Here is a 9,541-nt window from a genome sequence, read left to right as displayed (position 1 = left end):
TGCCCCGGGGGGCCGGGCGCATCCCCGGCGGCGGGGGGACCCGGACGGCGGCTGGCGGCCCGACCGGCGGCGGGGCCGCTGGGAAGCAGAGGCGAAGCGAGGCGAGGAGAGTGAGCGGGCTGCCCGCGGCGGCCGAGGGGAAGCCGCGCCGGGGGCAGGGCTCCGGCCGCGCCGCCGTGCCCGGCCCAGGCTCGTGCCCGGCCCAGGCTCCCGCCCCGCGGGGAGGGACAGGCCGCAGCGCTGCGCTGGCGGCGGCACCGCCCACCTCGCCGGCCGGCAGCGGCCCGCCCCTTCCGCCGGAAACCCCGCCCCTTCCGCCTCCCGCCTCCCGCCTCTCGCGAGAGCAGGCCGGCGAGCTCTCGCGAGAGCGCAGCTTCCCGCCGCCTGAGGGACGCCATTTTGTGCGGGGGGCGCGGGGCGGGTTTGCCCCGTCGGTGGCACCCGCACCCCCACCCGCACCTGGCGGCACCGGGACCCCAAAGGGGCGGGCTGGGGCCACTGGGGTGAAATAACGGGCGGTTGGGGGCGTTTTCCCAAATGGGGCTCGTTCACCCGGTGTGCGACAAGCCAATCTTCTTGATATTCACGAAGTTGTGCAAGCGTGGGTGCTGGGTGGCTTGCCACAAGCTAGCACACCGAATCGTCAAGTCAGCATCTGTTCATACCCATTCGTTACCATATTTAATTCCCTAATACATAGGCAGAGTTACAATTGGTTAAAATCTCTTAGCCTAGTATAGAAATTAGCATGCTCAGTTGTCCTTCGATTTGAGTCTGGGGTGTAGTTGTGGTCAGGGGCTTGTGAGTTGGTGGGTGTCATCTCCCCCGCTGGAATTACCTTCCCCTAATTTTCTTCTTGGCAGATCTTAAGCAACTTCTCATGGTTTACTGATCATCACCTAGACTTCTGCTCCCGGACAATGTTAACTAAAAAGCCTATTGTATAAATTAGGGTCGGGCTTCACAATGGAACTTCTCATGGTTTACTGACTAAGTCAGTAATATATCAGTTTTGCACAACGGGGGGGAGGATGCAGAGTAGGCCCCTCGGCACTTCTCAGTTAAGGGGAGAGTGATAATTAATTTCATGTTTCCTGGCTTGGTGGCTGGATTAATTTTTTAATGAAAGTAAAACCAGGAATCACTAAGGTTGGAAAGGATCTCTAAGATCATCAGTGCAACCACCAACCCAACACCCCCATGCCCACTGAACCATTTCCCCAAGTGCCACCTCTGCCTGTTTTTTGAACCCCTCCAGGGATGGGGACTCCCCCACCTCTCTGGGCAGCCTGTTCCAATGCTTGACCACTCTTTCCGTGAAGAAATTTCTCTTAATATCCAATCTAAACCTCCCCTGATGCAGCTTGAGCCCATTTCCTCTCATCCTAACGCTTGTTACTTGGGAGAAGAGCCCAACACCCACCTCACTACCCCCTCCCGTCAGGTAGTTTTAGAGAGTTTGTTAGGTTAATGGTTGGACTTGATGATCTTAAAGGTCTTTTCTGACCTAAACAATTCTATGAGTCTATGATTCTCCTGGTAGGTGTTTCCTGAGGAAACGCAGCATGTCTTCGAAGTTATGTGAGGAAATTAGTTCTTTGTTTTATAAGAAATACCCAGATAAAGCATTTACTCTTAATCAGATTGCCTCACAAACCATCCATCTCCTATTGCTATGGCACATACGTCTCTGGGGAGGGGGAAAGGGAGGCAGAACTGCTCTGAAATGCAGAGCTGGCTTCCACACTCAGGTCATGGGTTGGTCACAGCAGCAGGCTGCAGCCGCTTGATCACACATGAGGGCAGGCAGATCATAACAAAGTCTGGCATGCAAATTTTTACTGCCTCAAAGGCTTTTTTTTTTTTTAACCCCTGTGATAGGATTTAAGTAATAATTCTGCTGTACTCCTGTGGCCAAGCATCTCAGACAGGAGAAAGAGCTTGGAGTGCGCTCCTGTGGTACAGCATATGCATGATACAATCACCCTACCTCCAACTTGCAAAATGGTGTTGAGAGGATGTGGGAGAAACAAAAAGGGGTCTGTTTTTCTCCTAAAAGGAGGAAAAAGAATGACATTGAAGGAATAAAGTATAAAATGCATTCCTTTCCTGAGATACAGCATACATTGTGCAGAATCTGTCAGCTGTGATAATGGTGTCATGGCATATATATCCCTTTCTCTTTTCCACCTGATTCTATACCATACTTGCATCCCAATATTTGCATTTTGGCACTTTTAATTGCTGCTATACTCGTAGCCAATTAATTTGCCAGTCTGCTTTCTGCAGATGGCAGTGTAGATTCACATTCTAAATCTAGTGTTGCAGATTTTGCTTCATTGTGAAGATAGATACTTACAGGTTTTTAAGTCTGCTCTGTTAAGCTTGGTTTTTTTGGATACACTTATTCTGTGCAAACCTGAACGCTCTGAGAAAGGACATGTTTGTCAAAACAATGTAAATACAATATAAACATAACAAATTTGAGCTCAGAGCTGTACCTGGATTTCACACACGTTGATTTCTTACCAACCTCTAAAAGTCGGCTCAGAAACCTCTCTTCGTGTAGTGCTCTGTGATATTTCCCCCTCTCCTGTTTAAGCCGTTTCTGTTAGACTTTGTGCGAGCTCCCAGCTCCGTAGCTGGCAGCAAACAATCTCCCTCGCAACAGGGAGCTGTGTGAGCCTGGGTAAGAACCAGCCGCTGCACGTTTTTTGTGGTTGCCTTTGCATATCTGGGAGGTGAGGCAATACCAAGCAGTTTTCTTTTTCCAATTCATTTGCCATTTAATGTCAGCCGTGTTCCAGGACCCGTGATCCAGACCTAGTCTATTCTTTTCCTGGTCAGAAAGGCTGTATTTCTGCTCCCTCTTCCTGAGCTTCTGCCTGTAATCTTAAATTATGTGTTGGAATAATGTATCTCTTGGCATCTTCAGCTCAACCGCTGACCAGGATCTTGGCTAGTCCTTCAGAATGGTTTCTCTTGGCTTCTTTGGCTCTTGACCTTGTCACTGCGAGCTGTTGTCTGGTGCACACTGCATAGCTGTCATCGGGAAACATGATGCAAGCAGAACCAAGTTTTCAATGCCATACCGATCTTGGAGAAACTGAAGGACGCGAAGAAGAATATTTGTTCAGGATTGTATCAAAACCTTACGTGCTTCCAGATCTTTCTGTTGAAGAGCTGCTCTGTAAGAGTAGCCACAGGGTATTCAAATTTAGCATCCTTGTAGAAACAAAGTCAAAATACACAATAGTGATGTTTAACTTCAGAAAGGGGAGCTATGCAAAGCAAGGAGGTTTGTTAAAAGAAAAGTGTTTAAAGGGTTGTAATGTGGAGATTGCTTCAAGGCAGAGTATGAGAAACTCAGCCCAGGGGCAGGTCGCCTACAAAACATTCCAGAAGATCTCAGAAATAAGCGTACTCTAACAGAGCTGGAGAGACTATTTAACGTTAAAAGCATCTTCCTAGGAAACAGAAGTTGTGTCCGAACAAAGAAGATAGAAAAGGCAATCTGTCAAGTTAAATATAGAGCTACTTTGTGGCAGCCAGAATGATCTCAAAGAGAAACTTGCTGAAGGCGTACAAAAATGTTCACATTAATTAGAATTAATATCGGATCACCTGCCATCTTACCAGCTTCGGCAAAAGTGTAAAAAGAAGTGATCAAGGAGAAATAAGGCTGTAGCAGAAAAGATGCTGCATTTCTATTCACTGCGGAAGATCCTTCTCAGAGTAGAGCCTTTTCTTGGGGTGGGTGTATGTTGGAGGAACTGGAAATGTCAGTGGAGTTAAAGCTTTGAAGCGACTGGCAAGATATTCAGGACCAGAACAGAAGATTTTAAAGGAACTGGGACATGACGTTACTTAGCTACTAGCAGTGGTCCCAGCTAGGTGGCCAGGACGCCGGTTTCACTGATCTCCTCCAGGAGTGACCTAAAGATCTACAAAAGAGAAGCCTGAGCAGGCGGGTTGGTCCAAGCTATGGGCACTAGAAAGAGTCCATCCCCAGATGCACAGGGTATGTTTGGAGAAAGCACAGCTCTTTCGGAGGAAGGTCAGTCCTCCAGATCTTATTAGAAATTTCTGAGGGAGTCAAAAAGCAAATGCTTGTGGTTGATCTGATTGTCACAATGCACTTGAATTTTTAAGAAAGTTTTCTTGAGGTTCCTTGCCAAAGGTTCTTGAACTATTAAGCTATAAAGTAAGAGGAAAAGTTTGCTCATGCATTAGCAATTAGGTAAAAGCTAGGAAGAATGGAGTAAGTAGCTTGTTTACTACTGACAGCTTGTGACCCGTCTTTTTCCACATATTCATAAGTGATCCGAGGAAAAAGTTAATAGCAAGGCAATGTGATTTGTGGGAGTTATATGTCATTTTTCATGATAATCAAAAGTGAAGGTGACTAGAAAGGGTTACTGAATTTCATGACACTAGATAACTGAGTAAATAGAACAGCAGAGGAATTCAATTTTGATAAATGTCAAGTAATGCATGCAGGAGAAAGAAAACAATTGCAACGCCACATATGCAGTGGGCTCTTGGCTCTCTCTGGTAACATCTCCTTTATCCTCATGGGTGTTAAAAAAAGGGGGCAGGGAAAGTAGAGTAAGCACTGGGAATTGGCCAGATATAAATGAAGAATAAAATGGAAGATACTGTCAGGGTATGAATTTTCACAGCCCTTCTGCATCGTGAGCACAGTGGTTCTGATCACAAGGTTATAAAGAGGTTACAAAATGAGGGGTGGTCAAAGGTGTTGCATGGCTTTTGTCTGAGGAGATAGCAAGGGAGTTTGGAAAGGAGGACAGGGAGAAGGACTGTGATAATGATATATAAAATGATGAATGGCATGGAGGAGATGAATAGGAAAGATTGTTTAGTGTTTCTTCTGCCCGTACAACTAACAGGCACTGGGTGAAATTACTAGGCAGCAGGATTAAAGAGAAGGACATACTTTTTCCACACGCTGCACAATTTAATTGTGCGTCACCACCACTGTTGTGGAGGTCAAAAATACGGATGAATGTTAAAAGGTGTTGCGTAAATCAGTAGAGGAGCAGTTCCTTAAGGACTGCTAAAGATGGGGTTGAGATTCAAACTGCGTTCCTAACCCAGACCACTGAGAGGGTACGTGAGGCAAAGGGTCACTGTCTGCTCCTGCTCCTAAGCATTTGCTCCTCGCTGCTCAGGGAAGAGATGGACCTTCACATGACATTGTGTGGCCTTTCCTACAGGAACGTATTTCTGGGGACTGAGAGCCAAAGCATAAAGCTGGGGAAACCACCCCTGGGTCCTCTTGGGGATAAATGAGGTGTTCTAGGGAGCATAGAGTCTGGAAGAAACAGTGAAGCATAAAGAACATTGGCGATGCCTGGCAGGTCCTGCAGTGGCAAGCGTGGCTCTTGATAAATGCTGCAGCAATCAAGAAGTACCAGTTTGGAACCGCTTTTCCTTGCCAGGCTGTGAAGTCAAGGGGAGAGGGGAACTGCAGAGGGAAGGTGGGTTCACTTCAGATTCAGAACTTACCCTGGAATCTCTCTTCAGGCAAGGGTTGCCATTTGCTGAGCTTCTGTAGACCAGTTGTCTGCTGATAATATTAATACATAGAAGTGTTATTTGACAAAAGAATAGTAATAAAATAGGAAACTCTTACAGCATATTCATTAAGATAATCAAGAAAAAGTAATGCAGGCAGTATTTATGGGGTTTTTTGTAAGTCACAGAGAAGAAAAATGAATTTAGTTAATTGAATTAATTTTCTGTTAGCGTTACTAGGATGTTATAAAAGTGTGGAGAGATTTGATAATATAAAATTAGAGTTGTTCTGGAAGGTGTTAACATTTTCCAAGGAAGAATGGTTAGAACTGAGTGGTAACTGCAGAGTATAAGCTGCAGTGTATGAGCCCTTATAAACAAAGGAATCATTCAAAGTAACCTCATAAGCTAAGAAACTGCTGGTTTGATCTATGTACTGTTACTGCCTGGAACAATGTCTTTGCATGCCCTGCATTTCATCATCAAGGCCTGAATGCTAATAACCTGAAAAATGCATCCTCTCCCCTGGTCTATTAATCAGTACTGTGGTGAGCAGAAAACATTTTAATATATTTTGCACGTAGAAGTCACTCTCAGCTGAGGGTGTACTGTGCTAGGAAATGATCGTGCACTGGAAAAACGCATGCGGCGGTAAAAAGGGTAACTGCGGAATCAGATGCTCCTGGATGCTCTAAGACTAGACAGGTTGAGGGGGAAAACACGCTTCATCAGTTCCTTGTAGAGATCTAGGGCACATATAGCGATGAACAGATACGCAGTGAGGTTCCTAGAAGGCTTACTGACTTTCAAAGATGTGCGCCCTGACTCACAAGTACCTGAACGTCCCCCGGCCGTAGCCTGGCACGGCCTGCTGCGTTGCATGCAGAGGGCTTCTCCAAAGCTGCTCAGGCATTGTGTTCTTCCACTGCATTTACAGGCAAGTCACAGATAATTCTTTGGTTGGTCTCGCCAAGTAGCAAGGTTTTGCTGATGAAATGCATAATAGACATTTGATTTTCTTTTTCCCTTCAGGCATTTTACTTTGCAAAGGGATTGCTGATTATTTATTTCCCTTTTTTCCCTTCTACTGTGAAGCTGGAAATCAAGAGCCCCACGTGTGGTATTTTTAGAACTAGCGTTCTCTATTGTTATTGCCATGACATTTTTATCATTTAAACCAACAAAAAAGTCTGAGTTGTTGTTCTAGTCAAGTACTTTGATCCCTTCAGAATCTGAAGCGTGTTTTTAAATGAAAGGTGAGTTTAGATATATTTGTTTATTTTTTGTGCAGAATTTAACTCAAAAGCTAAGAGAAGAGGCAGTCTAGTAAGGTCAATAGTTGGACATTCAGGAAGAACTGTCGGACAGATAGGCTTAGATTTGAGTTCAGGCAGAAGAAAACAGGTGCTGATTAAAAAAAAAACAAAGATCAGGGAGTTATCAGCATCCAAAAAAATTGTATCTGAGAATGGCAATGATTGAGCAGTAGGTTGTCAGGGAGCAGCAAAAGGGAGGCTGAGTTGAGAGCCACCCTCACCAGCAAGGTGCAGTCCCACAGTGCCCGAAGAGCAGGAGCAGCGGCGGGCTCCGCTGGCAGTCACGGATAAGGCGAGGTGACGAAGGACACCCAGAATACCGTTTCCGAACAGTTGGGTGACAGAGCTAGAGACGAGCTAGGTGTGCGTGTGGCGTAGACCAAGCAGAGTAGATAACACCCAGGTCTCATCTTAAAGGTCTGAAGTGGAGCTCTCAAGCCACGGGGGAGGATGTGGGTGGGGTCCCGGCTACGGCGGAGCAGGGCAATTAAGGCCAACGTAGACAATGCAGGTAACTGGTTTGGCCAGGAAGATCACAAGGGTTTTGATGAAAGGACATTCAGAGAAGTACATCGGAGAATGAGATTTGGGATTCTGAGCCTGGGGAAGAGACGATCACCCAGCCAGCGGAGCAGCGGGGTTTCCAGAAGGTGTGGCAGCAGGAGGAGGCAGAGGGTGCCGGGGTGGCATTGAAGAGCCTCCCCTCGGGGCCTCCTCAGCGAGGCTGACACTTGTGTCCATCAGCGCTGACGGCAGTATATCGGGGGTGGCATTGAAGAGCCTCCCCTTGGGGCCTCCTCAGCGAGGCTGACACTTGTGTCCATCAGCGCTGACGGCAGTATATCAGGTCCAGCCATGGCCAAAGATCTGGAGCTGCATTCATTTGCTTGAATTATTCTTCTGTGAATAAGATGAGCCTTAAGAAAATATTTCTAGGCTGAATTGCCTTCTGGGACTTCATTTTGTGTTTCTTGGCTGGGGTGTTGCTCTGACTCACTCCAGACTTTTTTTCCTCTTTTTAAATAGTGGAAATACCACCGTAGAGTTAAAATTTTTATATATCATTAGATACAGAATAGTGAATACTGCATAAGGGAACATGCTGATTTAATAATCTATTCAGCATTACAGAAAGTGAGTGATTTTAAAAGTATATAACTAAATATTCTAAGATACTGTTTCCTTCCAACTGCAGCAGAATGAAGCTTTTTTTTTTTTTGCATGTATTGCAAGTTTGTATTCTTTGCAAACATTCTGAGTACAGAACTTAAATTAGCCCAGACTTTTAGCATATACTTTAAAAACTGATTAACGTACTCCATCTGTTGGTAAGCTGTGCAACTGTCAAAAGGAGCAGCAGAGCCTACTAACATTTCCGTGTAGATTTGTAAGACTACAGTTACAGTCGCAAGCTATTAATACCAAAATAGCACTCGAGCAGGGGAATGGTGTGGTGGTGGTTGGGGTTTTTCAATATGATCGTTTCAGCTAGTGGATGAGAGAGATGCTTAAAGTACAGTTGTCTTGCAAAGTGGCTGCCACCCACTTACCTTAGAGCTGTAGCTATCAAGCGTTTTGGTTGCTCGTTCGCAAGAATAGTAGTTAGTAAAAAATAGTTAATTTCAATTTCAGCACATTTTATGAGTACCTGTGAGTGGTCATTTTGGAGCATGCTTTTGAGATCTTTTTAGGGGTGGGTTGTCCTACCATGCAGTTGCAGGCTGGATTTCTCTCAGCTTGAAAGCAACATATATCACAGAAACATGAATCTTTGAAATGTGTTCTTCAGCGTTTCTGGGTTGAGCAGCTACTGTTATTTTTGTTACCATTGTCTGATTGGTTTGTCTTCAGGTTTGAAAGTAATAACTTTTATGGTTTGTTCACATAAAACTTCGTTAAGTTGGGGCACAGGTAAACTACGTATTTTAATTAAACTCGGTGGCGGTCTGTCTCAAAATCAACACTGTAAATATATATTCAAATGAGTGTATCTAGCACTGTACACTTATACAGCATGCAGAAAAGAGGCAAGACATTTCCTCCTCTTAAAGCAAAACAACAATGCATAAAGATGAAGAAATAGTGGCATATAATGGTATATCATGGGCATGCTTCTGTTTACATCAGTTTGCTTGTACACCTTACCGTCTGATGCTGTGTTAGAGTACTTGTACACTTTCCTGACAACTCTTTCTTCATTTGAGATTTTATCAAAACTCATTACAAGAAGAAGACAGATTAAACAATGTTTTGAGGTTTATTAACGACATCTGTCTTGGAAGAGACTTTGTGTCTTTTAAGGGTAAAATGATCTGTCTTGTCAAAATCACAAATGGCTCACATTCTTCCACTGCTTTCGGAAAGCTCAGGTGCTACTTCCCTTGTATTGTCCCAGAGCAAGCGTGGAGGAGCAGGCTATTACCGTTAGAGAGTGCATAAAATGAAGAGAAAAAAGCTACAGAAGCTCAGATCTTCACATCCATGCACGCACGTGTACCTGCGCATCTATGTGCACATTACAAGTGTACATTGTAAGAAAGCACTGCATATTAGCTTGTCGAATTCTGCACTGCTGCTTGTTCTGCCTTATTTTTAGTTAGTTTGCTGTATTTTAACAACTGTATGGATACTCCTGTCATGCATCAAAAGCATCTTTTATCCTTGGAGTGATGGCAAGAAGGGGAACT

Source organism: Pelecanus crispus, chromosome 7, assembly GCF_030463565.1.
Source record: "Pelecanus crispus isolate bPelCri1 chromosome 7, bPelCri1.pri, whole genome shotgun sequence".
Taxonomy (NCBI): Eukaryota; Metazoa; Chordata; class Aves; order Pelecaniformes; family Pelecanidae; genus Pelecanus; species Pelecanus crispus.
This window is presented reverse-complemented; position numbering follows the sequence as displayed.